Source organism: Corvus kubaryi, unplaced genomic scaffold (assembly GCF_017639235.1).
Source record: "Corvus kubaryi isolate FWS band 111438036 unplaced genomic scaffold, C.kubaryi_AGA036_p1.0 37184, whole genome shotgun sequence".
Classification (NCBI taxonomy): domain Eukaryota; kingdom Metazoa; phylum Chordata; class Aves; order Passeriformes; family Corvidae; genus Corvus; species Corvus kubaryi.
Genome location: NW_024581051.1, coordinates 157,110 through 177,807, shown reverse-complemented (window position 1 = coordinate 177,807; position 20,698 = coordinate 157,110). Strand labels below are relative to the sequence as shown.

Below are 20,698 nucleotides of genomic sequence, written 5' to 3'. Positions count from 1 at the left end.
TTCAGAACAGAGCCTGCAGCAGGAAGAAGGTGTGGGGAGAGGACTAGGGTCACTCGTATCTCCCACTGCAGCTGAAACCATGGAGATTTCCGTGGGACTTCAGCAAAAGAACAGACCAGTAGAGAAAGGCCAAGGGAGGCACTGAAGCAACTTAGCAAAACGGTGGGTTTGTTGCTGCGACTTGCTGCTGCACTCCTTTCTGACAGTGATCCAAGGAAACTGACAGCTGGTCAGAGGATGTGTACTGAAGAGATTTATTGACTTGTGTGGCCTCAAAAAGACCTTGTTGGTGCTGTGTTCAGTGGGTCTCTAATTTGTTTTCACTTGCTATTTTCCTAACAAGATTTTCCATTTCTCTCTCTCTCTGTCTTTTCCATCTGAGAACAACAAATTAGGCTTTTAAGTCTGAATGTAAGGTTATCAAACATTGCAATAGGATTTGCAACACTTGTGCTATCATGGAATTCCTTGTTGTAGCGAGCATCTCACTGCAACATGACAATATATTCTTAACACAATGGATTTCATAGAAACAGTGAACTCCATCCCAATTCAGGGAAAGGAGCTGAATGGAATATCCACCACGCCTCTGCCTCACTGGAGATATCCATCACAATTTGGCCAAAAGCGCTGCAACAGTTACATGTCACCGTGATTTAGCAAAAACAATCAAACAAAAGAGCTGCTGAAATAAAGTCACTGAAATATGCTTCTTTCAACACACCTTGCATAATATTTCTCCTCCCAAATTTATGTTTCTCTTCCCATCTTTAGGAATCACTAGAACTACAGCTCCCCTCTTTTAACCTAGGGTCATTTCTCACTCTTTCGGTTGGCCCACCATAGTCTCATGCCGTTCCAGCACCATTTCACTACAAGCAAAATCTATGTACCAATTTGTACTCTGTATTTCCTTTTCCTTCATGCCTAGATTTTTCTAAAACACTTCTATACCTACACACTCATCTACAACAAACTAAAAAAAAAGCACTTTGAAAACTTATTTCTTTTCAGAAGAGAAGGAAATAGGTTTTGCTACTGTTTCATTTATAGGATCCCCTTAGGAGCTCGCATAGATATGTTTTGCTGCAGGTTTACTGCATTGCCTGTGATTTCCACTTAAAGGACCCTGGAAAAAACAAAAATCATGATATTTTCCCCCCATCTATCTCAAACAATATCAGAGAGTAGAAAAGAACAGTCATTTGTCTTTTTTAAAATGATATTTTAATTACTCACGTCATGCCTCAGCAAAATGGCAAGCCTTTTGTTAAAATGGGGCTTAATTGCATTATGAAGCCTTCATGGGACCCTCGCACATAAAGCGCTTTTCTTCAGACTTTCAAGACCTAAATTTGCAGTTGGCTCCTGACCAGCGCACTCGAGCAGATAGGCACGTAGGTAGTGGGCAGACCCCATGTTGATGAAGTAATCACAACTGACTGCCTCGCATGTGCTATTCCACAAATATGCCCGCAAACAAAAATTGCATCTGCATGTTGGTTTTCATTTTAAGTTCATTCAGGAAAAAAAAAAAAACTTAACCAAAAAAAATCCCCAGCCCTTAGTATGTCAGAAAGCATGGAGACACCTTCACGGACTGTTGGCTACGCCTCAGCAAAGCTTTACAACAGTCTGTTAGACAAAAAAGAGACTGATGCAGATACCTTAACAAGCATCCCATCTGTGAGGTCATTGGGATATTTCAAACAACTTTCAGCTCTCATTAGTTTAGCGGATTCCACAAGCATGTCCTTATCTTTTGTAACTTTTGCAGCCAAACTTCCTGGGAAAGCCTCTGAGCTGGGTGACATTCTTACCCATGGGTCATTCTGCAGTAATGAGCCACCAATTTATGTGTCGTTTGCACTCGCAGGCAGTATATGTTTATATTAACCTTTATGTTGTGAATTTTTTCCTTTATCCATGTAATTCTCTGGGTTCTACCATGCAAATCTCATTATTTCTAATAGGCTGCAATTAGGATATCCACGCTGTTGATCACAGTCATTTGCAACACTGACGGACATTTTCCAAGAATAAATGCTTTATTTTTTACTATATGAGTGATGGAATGTGTAACAGAAACTATGCCTGAAAAATAATAGTGACTAGCGGAGCTGCAGGATCATAGGAATCCTTATCAGCTCTCTGGTTTTGTACCTTCAATTAACACAGGAGGTATAGCATAGTCTATTGCTTCACATAAAACACGCCATGCATGGCATTGCACGGAAATGAGATTTACAATTTTTCAAGTCTGCTAGGCCTGAATGAGTAAATGGGTATTTATTACAATTTCTTACAGTTTTATGCACTTGAAAGGGATAAAGCAGGTTCATCAGCACTTGCCCACATGTTAGGTCTTTATTGCACTAATGAGTACCCCTTTAAAGGGGATGTTGTAATGCTGTTTTCTTTTCTAAGAACTCCCATGTCTGTATTCAGAATTTGTTGGACTGAACCATTCTGCTACTTAAGGTACAAGAGGGTAATATCCACAGCCCTTATTCAGATCTTTCTTTGGCTGCTGTTGTGTTCTGAGTTTTGCATGAAGGACATGGGTGGAAAAGGAGAACTGGTGAAACACTGATAGCAGACGGATGCAGTATGAAGAAGTAAGAAGAGATGCCACAGAATGTTTGCAGGACCATAAAAGGTAAAACCAAAACTTTTGACTAGGATGGAAAAAGCAAGGGAGGCCCAAGGAGTGAGCCAAAAGGTGTGTTCATGTGCATGGTTGGAGGGGTGTCTGCCCAAGGCAGGACAAATGGACAAATATGATTTGGGGAAGAAAGTGGAAAATGGAGGCTAAGCAGAAGATATTGCAGTATTTCAGGAGTGGTGTAGTCAACATCCAGACTAAAGTTTTGGTGGGAACGCCAAAGCAGCAAAAAAATAGGGACGAGATTACAGAAAAATGCCTGAATGGGAGCAGTGCAAATGGGGAGTAAATCCTCAAAGATTACCATCATCTGAACATCCCAAGGGTGAGCAGGGCAATGGTGAAGGTTAGGAAGGACAGAGTAGGATGAGAGAGACTGATTTCACTCTTGGAGGTACAAAGCTGTATTCTGATCACATTTTGTATTCCAGCTGTCTTCATTTTCATCTGCTGTATAGAGAACGTAAGGGTTATTCACCCCTCTATTAACCTTCCTTCTCCAGCACTCTGTGTTGGCTCGCTTTATGTGCACAACTTCCTTTTCAAAGGAAATAGAAAACATTTATAAGGCATCAAATGACTTGAGTAAGGAGAGGAAAAGTCTCCATCCCAGACTTTCACAGCTACCTACTGCCTAAACAGGTTCCCCTGCCTTTCCATAGATCCCAACCAAAATTAACAAAACCTGGGAAAAGTCTGTTAGGAAGCATCACTCAGATCATATTCCATAACCAGGAAGAGCCTTGAGTTTGGATGTAATGGGATCTGTGGGTTTGATAACAATTCCTCTCATTTCCTTCTTTACATCTATCTAACATGCTATTTTTATTCTGCCTTGGCTATTTACAGTTTGCAGTAAACACAGTAAACAGTAAAAAAGCAGTATCTTTTCTGCTGGTACTTCTCATAACCACCCTTTCACATAGAGGTTTGTCTGGAACAGCATTAATGATCTGCTCTCCCAGGCAGGCTGACTTCTAGGTTTCTCCCTTTACTCTTCTTGTACTCCCCAACAAATCTTATAAAAGATTACCTTTAAACTCAACAATCATCACGTGCTTAGTGATACTTATTTGTGTTTTCCTGTCAGTTTTCATTTTTACTACTTGTATGCTTGTATGGAGTCAGTGGTTTTCCTTTCATTGTTCCATAAAAGAGAATAGCTCACATTTAAAAAGGAAATTTCAACCACAGTAAAATCCTTTTCCTGTCTCAGAGAAGAGTGTTTCTGTGGGTTAAACACAATGTTTTTCCTGATGCAAACCTGATATAATTCAGAACAGTCAAGTAAAATGCATTGTTGGACCACAGAAAAAGTGAGGTGAGGAACAGAGGTTAAATAGCCAGTCCTGGGCAACGAGAAACAAATGCAAATAGTAGCCAATGCTTTTCAAAAGTCTTCTGCAAAGATATAGATATATAGATATATATATATAAACACGGTATTTGCATAGGAGATTGAAGATTTGTGTGTGTTTTATGATCCTGAAGTAGCACACAAAAACCACTCATGAAACACAAAGCTTTTACTGTAGATGTCCTCGGAAGATGTCACCTTTCCTATAATTTGTGGTACAGGATATTTTCAAACTGACATCAGTGCAGATATCTAGAAGGAGAGAAAATTTAACCTAAATGTTCTAATCAGGTCTTGGTCTCCTCTCTTAAAAAGTCTTCACGGGTAGCCCCTTCATAAGACTTGCAATAAAAGCAGACGATAATGCTTTAGGCACCTAAGATACCAATATTTCTTTTGGTTATTTAAACTGATACATCTCAGACTGATGATTCACAGCATCATGGTAAGTGTCCTCCAGCACAAGCTTAAACATAAAATTTAGTGCTTTCAGCAACAGTTTAATGACAGGTCGTCAATAACCTGTTCACTCATCCTGATTATTTGGGAAGAAACTAATCTGTAAGATGCCCTTTCTCTATGTTTCCTGGAAGGTCCCAGATGGAGATGCAATAAAGGCAGCTTTGCTTCAAGGAGCCTGGCATAGCCTCGCACGCTGCCATCTCCATCTGCAAGGGCACACAAACACTGCCTGGTTCTAGCCCTACAAAGCACTGACCTCAAGCTGCAGATATGTGCTTAGTGATACAAAGACTTACACAAATGTAAAAAAAATGTAAAGCAAGTAAGATTATCAGGAAGAACAACAACTGCTGTCAGAAACCTGATTTATTCTCTGTAAGATAAACAAAAGCAGCATTTATGGGTAATTATTAGCCCTCCTGTGCCCTTCATAGATTAATTACTCTATTATAGGGTGTTTTTGGGGGGCAGACAGCCTAGATCTCAATGCAGTGGCTTAAACATGGATGTTTGGAGGCATCTAAACCATGTTCTGGATCTCTTTTCTCCCAGGTGCCACCCAGAAGTTTACGTGTTTCGTGTAGATTCTATGTAATTTTGTGTGTCTTGCACAGCTTTCTCAAACCAACATGTACGAGAAATTAATGATTCAAGAATGGATTAGCAAATTCCTAGAGCACCTAACAGGCGGAGATTCTGCAGAACAATACCCCCCTGGCCCAGAGGCCAGCTCATAATCAGGCAATGAAAGTCATCACAATATGAAGAGACAATTCCTTCAGCAGGTGGTAGTCTAGATTTTTCAGTAAGCAACAGGAGAGAGGAGAGGATGCCTGAAACAATTTGGTCACTGTAAACTCTGCCCCAAGGGTGAGAAGGGACCCTGCTCACATCCCAACCCCTCTGCCCTGGGAATGTCCCAATTCGCAAACATGGAGCTGCACACAGTGCATGAAGTGATGGAGAACCTGTCTCGCTCCTGGACACACCTCTTCAGTTTCTTTACTCCAGAAGCTTCTTTCCTCCCTTAGGAGGTCATCAAAGGAAGGAGATACCAGAGCCAGGCCTGAAGTAGAACTACTCAGTGGTCAAATGGTCTTACCCTGTAGTACCATAGGAAATGCAAAGGACTTAACCCTCCCAGCAAGCCTGCGCAATTCAGCAGCGGATCAGAGACTGGCCATGACCCATCCTTTCCGGCTAGCTGAACTACCCCAGTGATGTGGGTGCCCACACAGCCCTAATGGAAACCTAGTGCATTCTAAAATGCCAGCATGAAAACAAGATCAATTTCCCTCGGATTGTCATCAGACCAATTTTAATCTTCCAGAGTTAAACAGTCCCTTCTGCTGAAGGCTCCAGATGGGATAAAAATAATGCAAATAGCAGTCTAATCAGCATGACAGAAAGGGGAGATGTGGGAGCAGAGCCTTGTTTTCTACTATTTGAAACCCGGCCAATGAGTCATTTAATCTGCAGCAACATGTATAGCACCAGTAGCTTGTAAATGAGATGATTAATATAAATTTTAAAACTTTTTTTTTAAGATGTGAAGTTGAAGATACTGTCCTGTGGGCAGGTGGAACACCACCTCTGGCAACATCCAAATAGCCTGAAAGAATCAAGCATCAAATTTCTTTCAGCAATCTGTGTAAGTACTCAGCCAACTTTAGCAGATACAATCTCATTAATAACATTTCTTGCACTTTCTTTCACGTTGTTTTCAATTGGATGTTTTTAAGGTTTTGTTTTGGAAATCAACTGATATAGAGAGAAGTTTTAAAATTAGATCCCCTCTTTTCCCAAGTATTTACTTTTTTCCTCTGTATCTGACTAAGCTTGTACTGCAATAACTCTGTGCTTTCTAAGTTGGAAAGGTGCTTCATGCTTAGCCAGTAGATGCAGGTTTTTTCCTGCTCTGTATTTATAAAGGAATTAGCCGTAAAGAGAGATAGTAGGGCAAAAAAAACCCTGCAGAAAGGGAGCCATGTAAGATTCACTCTTCCAGCTGGTATCCTCCATTTACCTTTAGTTAACATCTACATTTAGTCCATATTTAAAATAAACCAAAATAAGAGACTCAAAAATTGCATGTGGGTGCTCACTCTACCCAGGCTGGAGCAGTCACTGCCACTCGCAAACAGGTTTGGCGCTGAGGTGAAAGAGGAATGGCAACATAAGGAATTTATGAGGGCTGTGTAAGATCCTCATTGTCTTGTGTGAATACTCTCTCTTTCCAGATTTAAGTTAAAGTCCTATTTGGAGAAACTTCAAGGGTTGCCAACTGCTTCTAGCATTAACCCACATTTCTACAGGTTCAAATGATAAATTGGTATCTCTCTGCTACATTAAATAAAATTGAATAAAGTTTTTTTCAAAAGATTAAAACATTTGTAAAATAAATTGAACTGTAGCTTTCATTATCTTTCTTAATTGTTCAAATCCCCCAGTCCTCTTCACTCCCATGCAGCAGATATCCCACTTTAAAACATTTGTTCCAGCATCTACTGCACTGATTTTATTAAGGTGATTCCATTTCTGCTGTGGTTGAAATTGTGGTGGTGATTTTGCTGTACAGTTTGCTGAAAATAACACAGGAAAAATAGCCAAAGGGGAAGCCAAGTATGGATTAGACTTCTGCAAATATTTCTGTACAGATGGATGGACACACAGAAGTGATCTCACTGAAGTGAATGGGATGAAACCCCGCTCAAAGGATATAAGCAAGTGCTTACAGCAAGGTACATAACTAAGCTTCCACAGCCAACAGACATAATACATTTGTCATAACTGGGGAGGTAAGAGCATGGACAAACCCTGGAGGCAACTAATGAAAGGACATGCTCTTCAGAGTTTCTTGCTGCAGGAACAGTTAAATGATTCTTATAAGAGCTCCAGCCAACTACCCTGTAGAGCAGAGAATACAGATTCAGTGTTGGCTGTGAACAGCTACCCTTACAGAGAGCATGAGAGGGGCTTGCCCTGAAGAAAGGCAGTGCCCTGATAGACCAGTTTTAAACTAATTCATGTGAAGTGGCACAAAATTGAAGTCCCCTTGCAGCAGTGAAACTGTTTCAGGACAGCTTCAAATTCACTACAGTAGGTTTTAATTTGTATGCGAAAGACCACATTCAGTGAGCTTGCTGCCAATTAAGATTATTTATAGAGAACATGATGTTTAATTTCAAACCTCACGGTTTCAAGGAAGAGAGGGCAGGCCCTGAATGAATGCAGATAAGAGACTCCCAACAGCGTTGGCATGTGGCAACATTCGCCTGCAGACAGACATGCCGGAGTGATGTAGCTGGTGGGAACAAGATGTCTCCTCCCTCCCTTGTCTGGGCTGCCACCTCCCGGCTTGTGAGCGCCTTCCTGTCCCTTTCAGTCCCAATGAGCTCAACTAGTGACAGCAAAACTAAGTAATTTTAACTGAGACAGTCCTCGAAGGAGGAAAGAGGGACATTTTGCAGGAGGTGGAAGCTGCAGCCAGCACTCCCTGGTGCAGATGGGCCACAAGCCACATCTGGGGATACTTCACAACAGTAAGTCTTGCTCCTGAAGACCATAAAACTTTGCTACCAGCAGGCTCTTTATACAAAACCTTGCTTTTCATGCAGGTATTTAGAATTCAAATTATATTTTAAAGTATTTTTGAAAGTGTCCATTTCCTGGCAGGTTTACAGCAAAGCCAGGAGAGGTTGCATACACTCTGAAGGTACAGAGGAGCCAGTCGAGAGCACCCCAGGCTCAGAAGCTGCCAAAGAGAAAGAGCTGCTGGCAGGCTTTAACAGGCTCCCTCCAACGGAGATTTTTAAAAAGCACAAAACACCACAGCAATAAAAATGTAATGGGCTAACCTGAGGTAAGCCTGAGAATGAGCTTCTGAGGAAAACCTGCTGTTGATTTTCAGAGAGGCACAGTCCATTCCTTATCCCAACCTATCTGGCCTGGCAGCTACTGAGCCTGTTGTCACAGCGCTTATCCAGTCCTTAATTACAAATCTTATCCATCAAATTAAAATTCCTTAAAAACACTAGGTGGGCTATTGCTAGTGATTCTCTGTGGCGATGACACTGTACCTGTAAAATAGGTACACATGATGCTGGATCCTGCCAGCTACACTGCATTATGCTGAATGGGATGTGAGGTACTGCTCAGTATTACCTGCAGGGAAAAAGTAAGGGAGTTTCCAACAACAATAGTTATTGCTAATGTCAGACAGGTAAAATCTCAGCTACAATGGCGTACGAAGCTCTTGTGTTCAGGAAAGATGAATTTCATCTGGGACAGGTAGGGAAGGACCACAAAGATGGTAAGAGAATGCGAACCCCTGATGCAAGAGAAAACTGAAGGAATCTATCCTGACAAAAGTAAAACTGAGCTATTATATTGATGCGATTTCATATCCAGGGGCAAGTGCCATGGCAGGAGAAGATCCAGCCAAGCTGACTATCAGAAGGGGAATGCCCTGGTGCGGCCTCGCCTGTAGCAGCAGTGAAAGCAAACAACTTAATCTAAGCAGCGGGCAAGAGATGGCAACTTTCTCATGGTCAAGCTGCATATTACTGATCTATAGTGTATTACACTGAAAGGAGAATGCTGTAGCATTCTGCATTAATGTTGCATCAATATAGCTCCATATGTCTTAATCAGGTAGGAAAGCATTGCTTTCTGCTGTACACATTTTGAAATTCTTGTTGATAAAACAATTTAAAACATTCATTAACCAATACCAGTAGATTTAGAGCAGGGTAAAACACAGTTATGTGTGAAGCCTGTACTCATAGTCCATCCATCAAAAAGAAAAAGATGCGTTTTCTGGGAATAGCAAATAAACTGATATGAAAATTCCTGGTAGTGCTTTCTAAGTGTATATTCAAAACTGTTCATGTCCCGAAAGCCTTGCTAAGAAGAATGCAAAGGTGGTTAGCCCAGTAACAGTGACCAAAAGATGATAATTACTGTATGATTCCTATGATCAAGTTTCAAATTAGACATCAAGACTGGGACATACGTAGAGAGGACAGCACAGATCCCATCCTGATGGGATTTATCTTGTCAGGACTGATAAACAATAACAAAACTGTCAACCCAAGAATGAAAAAACATGAGTCAGACCTGAGTCATAAAAATTATTTGAGTTTTCTGATATTTTTAAATACACAATTTAAAAAGTGTATTTGACTCCTGGTTTGATAGTCCAGGTATCAGGTATTTTCTGAAACCAGAAAAATACTGAAATTTGCTAAAAGCAAAAGGGAAGTGAAAAAACTGGCATTCACCTGTCATCAGGATGTAGAAAAAATATGGTCCTGTGGGACTGAATTAAAGACTGTCAATGCTGCATTGGCTCAAGTAAACAAAATGCCGATCTATCAGCTATTTAAAAAGAAATTAGATAAATGGCTTTCTCAGAACAATTCTGTTTTCTAGTTACTAGATGTTGCTTTACTCCTCAGTAAGGTAAATTTGGTGGGAGATCTCTTTGATTTATAAAACACTTTCTTTGTTGCAAAATCCCATCTACAAACAAACAAATTTATTGCAACTTAAGCTGCAGTTGCTCCTATTATACTGTCAGTTCCTATTAACTTCACCATAATGTGGTGCATCAGTTTATTGTAACAGACAGACACGGGTTTCTTCTCATGAGAACAAAGTAATGGATATGGGGAATGAAGACCTTTGTTTTTAATGCTGCAGTCTGTTCTAATGCAGTGAAAACCAACAATAAGAACGAGAACAATGATGGATCCACAAACCTTGTGGATGCGTCATGGTTTAACCCCAGCTAGCAACTAAGTATCACACAGACACTGGCTCACTTTCCCCACCCCAGTGGGATGGGCAGCAGAATCAGGAAACAAAAGTAGAACTTCACGGGCTAAGAACAGTTTAATAATTGAAATAAAATAAAATACACTAATGCTAGTAATAACAGTAATGAAAAGGGAGATAACATACAGAGAGAAAGGAGTAAGAGTCAAAAGCCAAGCAATGCACAATACAATTACTCACCAGCTTCTGACTGATGCTCAGCCATTCCCCAAGCAGCCACCAACCCAATTCCAGGTAACACCCCCAGTTTATATATGGGGCATGGCATTCTCTGGCATGGAATATCCCTTTTGACAGGTCAGGTCAGCTGTCCTGGCCATGCTCCCTCCCAGCTTCCTGTGCACCTCCTCACTTGCAGAGCATGGGAAACTGAGAATTCCTTGAGTTAGAGTAAGCACTCCATAGTAACAACTAAACCGTCAGTGTGTTACCAAGATAATTCTCATCCCAAATCCAAACCACATCACTGTACCAGCTATCAGGAAGAAAATTAACTCTGTCTCAGCCAAGACCAGGACAGGATGTTGTCTACCTAGACTGTGGTAAAGAATTAGATACCATTTCCTGCAGCACTCTCCTGGAGAAAGCATCTGCTCTTGAATTGGACAAATACACTGTTTGCTGGGTAAAAAACTGGCTGAATGCCCTGGCCCAGAGAGTGGTGGGGAACGGAGTCACATCCAGCTGGAAGCTGGTCACAAGTGGTGCTCCCCAGGGCTCAGTGCTGCAGCCAGTCCTGTTTAATATCCTTATCAACAACCTGGACGAGAGGATGGAGTGCACCCTCAGTTTGCAGTCAACACCAAGCTGGACAGAAGGGTTGATCTGCTGGATGTCAGGAAGGCTCTGCAGAGGGATTGGGACAGGCTGGATCTATTGGGTGACACCAATGGTAAGAGGTTCACTTAGGCCAAGTGCCGGGCTGCCTGGAGGAGAAGGACCTGGGGGTGCTGGTCAACAGCCACTGACCATAACCCAGCGTGTGCTCAGGTGGCCAAGAAGGCCAGTGGCATCCTGGCCGGTATCAGCAATAGTGTGGGCAGCAGGACCACAGCAGGGATTGTCCCCCTGTACGTGGCACTGGTGAGGCCACACGCTGAGTGCTGCGTCCAGCTCTGGACCCCTCACTACAAGAAGGACATTGAGGTGCTGGAGTGTGTCCAGAGAAGGGCAATGGAACTGGGGAAGGGTCTGGAGCACAAGTCCTATGAGGAGTGGCTGAGGGAGCTGGGGGTGCTTAGCCTGAAGAAAAGGAGGCTCATGGGAGACCCTATCACTCTCCAGAACTGCCTGAAAGGAGGCAGTAGTGAGATGGGGCTTCATCTCTTCTCCCAAGTAACAAGAGATAGGACAAGAGGAAATGGCCTCAAGTTGCTCCAGGGGAGATTTAGATTGGATATGAGAAGAATTTCTTCTCAGAAAGGGCTGTCAATCACTGGAATGAGCTGTCCAGGGAAGTGGTTGAGTCACCATCCCTGGAGGTATTTAAAAGATGTGTAGGCGTGGCACTTAGGGACATGGTTTAGTGGTGAACTTGGCAATGCTGGGTTAAAGGTTGAACTTGAAAATTTTAGAGATCTTTTCCAACCTAAACTATTCTATAATTCTATGATTCTATGGTTTTGGTGCGGACCTAAAAGAAGGGCTGTCATTCTTCTCACTGAGAAAATTGCTCATTATGAGACCTTTTCCAGTATCAGTTTAATTGGTTCTGCACCTCTCACTGTAGTGGTGAGGTGCTGCCTTCCAACCCACAGTATCCAGGCAGGCAGCCTGGAAGGTTTAGTTTAATAATTTTCTCTTGTTGTTTAAACAGATTAAGTTGATTCCATTTTTGCCAAATACTTTACACGAAATAAATCATTCAAGAGCCTGGATAGTTATGCTGAAAGAATGAATTACTGCATGACAACACCTGTCATCACTTTTCCATTGAATCAAAAAACAGATCACAAAGACAGCTACAGTTGAATAAGTTAGCCTCTTATTTACAAAGCAAAAAGTAACTGTGCTCCTTAAAAACTTCAAACATTTTGTTTGATGGCTAATGTTAAAAAGAAATAAAACTGTTTTAAGAATAAATAAGAAGATAGTCTGAAATGCCTCACTGTGGTTTGCTAAGCATTTTTTCCCACATGACAAAGCAAGGTTTCCTCTTCTTTCCTTGCTCGTGGATCTGGTTTTCACAATGTGGGTGACACAGATGATAAAACTGTGGGTCTACATCGCTTGACTCTTCCCTCTTGTCTTACCAGAAGGACATGGGGACAACAGCCAGGTCCTTTGTCTCCTACAAGAACTTTACCTTACCTGTAGATTCCTTCTTAACCTCCTGACACCACCCTGCATTCAAAAGAGACATGCCCTGAGGAGATAAAAATTGCTGGAAATGCGCAAACAGTGACCATGCGATCACCCAGAGGGAGAGGAAACTTGCAGGCTGACATCTTTATGGGAACAAAATAACATATCGATAAATCTCCTCTTCTGCAATTATCAGAGGCGATACGGTGTGATTCTTAGGGTTGTCCTGTGCAGGGCCAGGGGCTGGACTAATGATCCTAATGGGTCCCATCCAATTCAGAATACTCTGTGATCCTCTGATCCAGCAAGTAAAAGAATCCCCCTTTTTGAAGAAGGAACACTTAGATCTGGAGGGGAACAACTAGTGTACCAATCATGACCAGCCACAAGAATCCTGTTCTGTTCAAAACTTACTTGATGTTATGAGCATTCAGGGCTTGCTCAAATAAATCCCCCAGGCAAACATTTCCTACAGGGAAACAGGCTCTCCCACTTGTCTAAAATCTTGAAGAGAAAGGAGAGGCTGAATTATCCCTTGGAGATCACAGTGAAAACCCAAAGACTGGAAAAACCCAGACTAGACATTGACAAGTGTTGTCTGTGTAACTGCAGCACCCGATAGCAGCTATGCACACTCTCGATACATGGGAAAATTAACACCAATGAGGTTTGACAGAGATGTTTACCTACAGGCTCAAAAGATCGAACTATGAAGAACATTGACTTTGTATGTTTAAAGCTGAGGGGGTTGACTCGTGCAAATTTCACAAGTATCTTGGGTTTTACATTCCTTCTAAACCTGTTTTTGAGCCCTTTCAAAGTACTTCTGAAATTCCCGCTACTCACAGAAGTACCCAGTTCTCTTCCCAGTCTTGCTCATTCCTGAGTCTAGCTGTTATTTCTTGGCAATGAGTCTCAAGCTCCAGCTGTATGTTACATAAAATGCATTTCCTTTAATCCGTTTGGAATTTGCTCATATTTCATCTCCCTTGCTCATGTGTTGTGAGAAAGGTAATAAAAGCAACACATCTAACTGCTCTAAGTACTTTACCCTGTTGTCCAATTTTACACTTTCCCTTTTGCCTATGCCATCCCAAATGAAAAAGCGTCAATCTTTTCATTCTCTATGGAAGCTTGGATTCATTGAAGAAGGCAAGAGCAGCCTCTTCCTACTCTTCATGTGCTAGAAGGGGAAACTAGGGAAGCTTTCCTACCTCTGCAGTCAGAACAGGACTGACGCATCATACCTGGTGAGGAATATCTGAAGACATGGAGATCAAATGGCTGGACCAAGCATGTTCCAGACAAAGCCAGCTTTTTTATGCATCAGCCTGAGGCATCCTTAGAAAATTGTTTGCTTATAGACTTCTCGGTTGTCAGGTTGAGGAAGGCAATAAGTAAATTAGACTATCAGGTGCTTTCCTGGGTGACTCTGTCTCTGTGCTGTCAGTCACTAACAAAAGCAGCTCCCACCTCACATGTCAATAGATGAAACAGGAGTAATTCATTTAGTCACCTTAAAATGCTTCTAAATCCAGTGCTGCCTCCTTTCCTTTCAAGTTAGAAATTTTACTCCTCTTCTAAAGCATTGCTGACGGCGAATGTTGCAGAGTTGTGCAAATCATTATCTTTCAAACACATTTCTTTAGTTATTGTTAGGTTTCAACATTATCATTTCAAATACATCTAAGAAATGTATTTCCTAAAAGAAATAGTGATTACACTGGCCCAAGGAGAATACAAGCTTTGTTCTAGTGAAAGCAGAGACTCAGATTTCAAATGCCATTGTTTGTTTCATACTTTTCACTGCAAAATCTTATTTCCCATATTACAGATATGAAATGACTGAAGAACTGAAGACTGCTATGAATGGGTCATACTACATGGTATAAAACTTGCTGTAAGTGGGAATCCTCATCTCAAGAACTTTTGCAGGAAAGTGGACCCAAATGTCGCATTCAGGCAATGCACATAATTTTTGGAGAGGCACAAATTACAAAAACTGAAATACTTGGATTCTCCACAGCTCAGGGTACTTTATCTTTCCTCCAAGAGTCACTCCATCCCTTTGAGCAATGTCAGTGAGTTGGAGAGGTCTCTTATATTGTTTTATAATGCAAAAACCAAATGCTTCATCTGAAACTAGAAACAATTCACATACTTCTGAAGGTGTAATAAGAAAGTAAGGGCAGAAGGAGATGGTTTTCTCATAAAGAAATGTAGATGAGCTGAATGGGTCTAGATCTGGATCCCTACTGACTTTGTCACATGTAGTGGTCAAAAAGACTGAGAGCAGGAGTTCTGGCAGCAAATCTCTCCCTAATAGCTGCTTACAAGTTTCTTGCTCCTCCAGCAAGAAGCAAGTTGTATCAACTGTACTAAACAGGAGCTGGGATTGACTAGTCTGAGGCCATGAGGAAAAAAGACTGGGCTGACTGTGACAGATTTCAGATAAACCACCTGCTTTGGAAACCCAAGCCAATGGCCAAGTCCTGAGTATGCATATTCATGGCACCCAAAATATGCAGACTAAATAGCTTAGAAAAGGCTCAAATTATCCTAGGAAGCAGTCTGCCCCTGCATGGTTGCGAGGTCCTCTCTCTGCCCAAGGCCTTCTGCAACACCAGCTTGTACTGGCATGCCAAGGTGAGCATCCCCACCCTGTCTGTCCCCAGCCCAGCCCCTTCCGGCGCTGAGCTCTGGTGCAGCCCCCACCACACCACTGGGAGGGGATGAGGTTCAGACCTCTCTGGGGATCCAGCTAGGCCTGAGGCTTCCACTGGGAAGAGCCATGCCTAAAGACCTGGCTGACAGGTCTTCTCCTTGGAGAGAAGAAGGAAAAGGAAGACCAGCAATGTAACAGTGCTACAGATTAAAGAGTTTATAAATAGACACTATAAATAACACATAAACAACAAAACTGGCAAAATATCACTTTGGTTTTGTTCAGTACTTTTTTTGATCAAAAACTTGTGTGCTATCAATGTTCTCTCTTGAACACAGCATGAACAAGGAGAATGTGACACATCAGGAAAGGAGAAGGGCTGAAGAATGATTAATGTAGCAATGCCTTGTAGCCCTGTAGTAAAAAGCTGCACTGAGAAGCAATATATATATATGCATAAAAAGTAGGTACAGTATCAAGCCCTGTGGGGCTCCATGATGCATAAAACGACCAGAAAACAAATTTATCAAGAGAGAGAGATGGAAGTGAAGAGAAATATGCTCTGAAAGGTATTTAATAAAATTCAAGACTTTTGCACCCACAAGAGCACTGCTTCACTTCTGGCCAAGGGATGTAAACTACTCAGCATGCTGTGATCAGTGAAACTACTGAACCTGCCCCTGTGGATTAGGGTCTTGTGGCTGAATTGTCTATTAAAGGATGAGCTTGTGATGAAGTACGCCCTTCAGCAAACCTCTGATGATACATCACTCTTCTGTTCAGTTTGACTGAAGTTTATAGGAATTCCAGGACCCTGGGGATCTCAATTCCTCTAGTTTAGAGAGGCCAGTGGGTTCAAAAGCTGTTTGTGGGTCATTGAGGCACACACATATGTTCAGACAGCAAGTATTGCACTTGCTTTGCCTCCCCAGGAAACTGGATTAAACCAGACACTCTTCTCATCTGCTCACTAAAGGAAAGCATCCAAGAGAAATGTGGACAAATATTTTGCAGGACTGCTGCCTACTTCTTTTAAATAATTGCTGCATTAAGGGAAGTTGGAACAGCCTCAGAGATCAACACATAGTTCAGATTTCATGAACAGCTGAGCTTGAAAAGCCAGGAAGGAAAACAGTCCAAAAAGGCTGTAGGTGGTCAAGCACATCTGCTAAGCCACTTGAATGGGATCAGACTGTGAAAAAACAACAATGAAAAGTAAAGTGAGAGACCAGTACTGCAATGGCAATAGGACATAAAGTCTTACCCTTCTGTACCATTTTCTGACAAAAATATCCCAGGTCCTAGAGAAAGACAGCCGTGAATCTGTCCTGGAGCTGGCACTGGAACCGAAGTGACATACAGAGATATGGTTTTACACCATTTAACACCTTCTAAGCACATTTTTTATATATGAGCTTCCAATGTAAAAAAATAACAAATAGCAAACAGATTTAGCTGGCAAGAACCATTGCCAGCCCGTTAAACTTCATGAAATTGTTTCAATAAACACAAATAAAAGAATATAAAAGGAAGCTAATAGTTTAGTAATCGTAACAATCTTTGGTATTCAGTCCTTTGATGACCCAAAAGGAAAATAAATGTATCAAGTTGGGCATGTGACTGATGGTAATGTTTGTCATTTTTCCTATAGTAATCTTGTACAATTTGTTATGTTTGTGGTTTACAATTTAGATAAAAACAGACCATCATCCGGAAACACGGGATTTATAAATGTCAAAATACAAGCAAATTTGCTTCTGCACTATCATGTTATTTATCTTATTAACAACTAGTCTGATTACAAAAGTTCTACATGCTCACACTTATAAACCACATTATCAGCTTCATTTAATTTCAGTTGAATTCATGCCCCAACAAGTATTTACCAAGATAATATGAATGACATCACATATTTGGCCATAAGGTGTTTTACAAGTCATACCTGGCTAGACAGTGTTTATTCCTCAAACTCTGCCGTAATTACAGATATTGCTTAAGTATCTTGTGTATGTGCTAGTGCTCTGAAGTGCTCCATGTAAACACACCTTGGAAAACTGACTTACCACCTGTGGGAAAGATGATATCATACTTCCTAGGTGGTATTACCATAAACCCTCAGTTCACATTTGCTTGTAATATGAGACATGGGAAACACATGCTGCATGTAGCTGGAAGAAAAAAAATGACACATCTCACTTTTTAATCGTTTCAACGTTCCACACCATAGCCAAGTATTTTGTGGTGGTTTTTTTTGTGTAACGTTCTCTATTAATGATTCTTGTCTTCATTCTCACTCACAGTCTTTCCAAGCTGGTGCTCTCATTGCAGTGTATGCCTCTCATGCTAGAAGACATCAGCTTGGTCACAGAAGAAAATGTTGGTGAAAATCAGGGAATCAGCCACATATACCATGGAAAACTGGTCTGCTGTCACAGAGATCCTCCCAACTGCCCCGAAGAAAGTCCAAGTCAAAAGAAATGCTACTGCATATGCCAAGCCACAGACTTGTGAGGAACACATGAAGAACCTTATTGGAATACAGAAATGCCTTGTAACTCCACTAAATCCCACAACAATCCCACATTTCATGTGGTTAATAGGGAAAGTATCTGATAACTGGGCGCAGTAATTAAATGAGTCCTCCACATCTGCTATGAGCAGAGATGTTTACCATGGATGTGGAGCTACTGCACTTCCAGCAGCTTCAGAGAGGGAATTTATCCTAGCAGGAATTGATTTCTGCATTAGAGTCTTTCACATCTGCCCAGTTTACAAAATTGCCCTCTTTCTACTTTCTGTCCCAAACAGCATGGCTACTTTGAATGACAGAAGATATGCCACTGAAATACCAGAGACATTTTCTGAAGCGATGGAATGGACAGATGCTGAAGGAAAGAAATGAAAGATAATTTTGATGAAAATGATCTTACTGTATACTCTACCCAAATAAACACTGCTGTATTTTTTTCAAGCATCAAAATAGACTTGCTGGGAGATGAGAATGAGAAGTCAGGAATAAACGAAGTGTTTTCCAAGAAGATGATAAAAATAGCTTCTGCTAAAGTAGAAATAGCTGCTCCTGGGGACACATAAACCCCTGTGTCATGCCCATGGAAACAGGGAAGACTTTTAATTATCACAACATTGTTATGATAATAAAACTAATAAAAACAATGAAAATCAAAGGGAGTTACACATCCACATATTTAACTATTATACTTCACACTGCATTTATTCAACTTTTTTCATTACCTCACTAGATCTTTCCTCAAGACACTTAATATTGAAAAGAAAATCCTTCCTGCTTGGAAAAGAAAGCCACAAGCTAATACAAATAGCAATCCTGGAGCGATTGTCACAAGATTTACCTTAAAAGAACAAAATATTTTTGTTCTACTCACTTGTACTTTTTTGAATACTCTGTCCTATTTTAGATCAAGAGTAACATGGGGGAATAGCAAGGTGCCTGGAGAAAAAATGAACAAGAATCACCATAACTCTGGGAGCTATAATTTACAAGAAGACTGGTGGGCTCTATCTAAAGAAAACTAAGGGGAGACACCATGTCAGACTTCAAACATATACAAGACTGTAGACAGAAGAACTTATTCCCTGTATCCTTAATGAATAAAACATGATGTGTCTGAACTGCAAGAAGGAAACCCAAAGCATGACGTTTGACAAAGGGCAACAAAGCCCCAGATGTACTGTCAAAGGACAGAGTGGGATCTCCAGAGGGAAAGGTTTTCAGTAGAGCTCAGACACACATCTGCTGGAAGCATTAGAAGCATATTTGATCCATGTTTGGCAACAACAGGGTGGTCTGTGTTATCCTTGGAGATTCTCCTCAGCCCTCCATGGCTCCAGATCTGTAATTCTTCTTCTTGGCAATTTCCAGCTGTAATTTTCAGCCACTTGACCTCCTAGGCTGCTCGCTCCGCCTTGTGCATGGGGACACAAAGCCAAGGAACATGGGGTCCCAGTGGGGTGCTCCGTGTCCTCTGGAGGCTCATGCATGCTTTGCTGGTACTGCGAGCCATGCACCTGCAGCCAAGGTGTGTCTCCAGGCCTCAGCAGGTGAACCATGCATGGGTTTCCCCTCCCATGAGCCAGGGCATGACCACATCCACAGCAGAGTTGGAGCTGTTAGTCCCAGATGGCACCTGACAGGTGTAACAAAAGATGCTCTCTCTGACCACGTGTGGAGTTGACTATTTTTTGCCACAATTATTTTCCTGCCATGTTTGGTGTTTTATATCTGTGTTTTGTTGACAGATTTCCCAAAGGGGTTGATAAGAGGTGCCAAGAAAATATTTCAAGTAGGGTGAGCCGGTATCATCAGCCAGCCTCAGTGCTTGGCATTAAGATGGAAGGGAGTGTGGAGCCCAGCTCATATTAATACAGGTCTGACTTGTCAAAACAAGGTTTGGGAATCAGCAGAAGCAGGTGCATGTATTTCTCCTGGTATAGAAGATGTTGGGATTTTCTCTCACATTTTCTTAGTAAGATGAAAAATGTCTGTCAAATGTTATCCATCTGTGGAAACACTTAGCAAGGTTATGCCTGAATCTAAAAAGATACTAGGTATAACAGGTAATGCCAGACAAGAGTATGAAAAAAGAACATAAGTCTGTTGATAAAGTACAGGAACAGAAGTAATTAAATTTGATTTTATTGCCAAACAAGTGAAAAATGGCAGGGATGGCCTCTGGAAAGTCCCTAATCATGTTGTTTCACTGTTTGGCTCTCTAAAATGGAATTTTAATAATTACCCACCTCACAAATGTGCTGTAGTTCTGTGCTTAGAAATGATTGCGAAAGGGTCTGTGAGTAGCTGAGAAAAAAATGTTGTTCACATCATTATCACTATGATCTGTGTACACTTATGCAAATACATCTGTGTCCCTATGTGATTTATTTCAGATTCTGGCTGGAATTTAGATGTAAGTAACTCCTTACACTTAAATTGTTCTTCTATAGTTAGCACAATGGATTGACAGAGTTACTTATACTTATTGCAAACTGGTTTGCTGTATAATCTCGACAGTTGCCTAATCTTAAATCAAGACCAAATAGGGAAGAGCCCAGTCAAAATTCATCCTGCAATGTGTAACAAGGATACTGCAGAGCAAAATATGTTGAGGAGGGGTACATTAACACCACAGGAAGGAACTCTTTTCTAAATGTCCAATGTTGGCTTAATAAACAGAATCCATGTACTTACCTGTTGAAATAATGATTTCAGCTGACCTTGATGGAAGAGTAAGAATTATGCTCCATACAGCACAAGTCAGGCAACAGCTCAGTAATGCAACTCCACAAGCCAAGCTTACCTGGAGTATATGTCTAAAATACCTGGGTGTACTAGTTTGAAAACAAACCAGTGGGAGGCACTAAGTCAGAATAA

General features: G+C 41.3%; 1 protein-coding gene and 1 long non-coding RNA gene across 2 annotated transcripts in view; one reads left to right on the top strand and one right to left on the bottom strand.

The window, feature by feature from the left end:
* LOC121661624 overlaps positions 1-20,510 on the top strand; it is a 41,332-nt gene extending 20,822 nt beyond the window's left edge. Inside the window, exons 2-4 of the long non-coding RNA XR_006015053.1 lie at positions 6,032-6,135; positions 14,461-14,526; positions 17,592-20,510. This is a non-coding gene — a long non-coding RNA (uncharacterized LOC121661624). The remainder of the gene's footprint in view (positions 1-6,031; positions 6,136-14,460; positions 14,527-17,591) is intronic.
* Positions 15,493-20,698, bottom strand: part of RMDN2 (regulator of microtubule dynamics 2) — a 98,249-nt gene continuing 93,043 nt past the window's right edge. The window contains exons 11-13 of the transcript XR_006015052.1: positions 20,068-20,125; positions 17,355-17,459; positions 15,493-16,631 (exon numbers count right to left, since the gene is read on the bottom strand). The gene's annotated coding sequence lies outside the window, so the exon portion shown is untranslated. The remainder of the gene's footprint in view (positions 16,632-17,354; positions 17,460-20,067; positions 20,126-20,698) is intronic.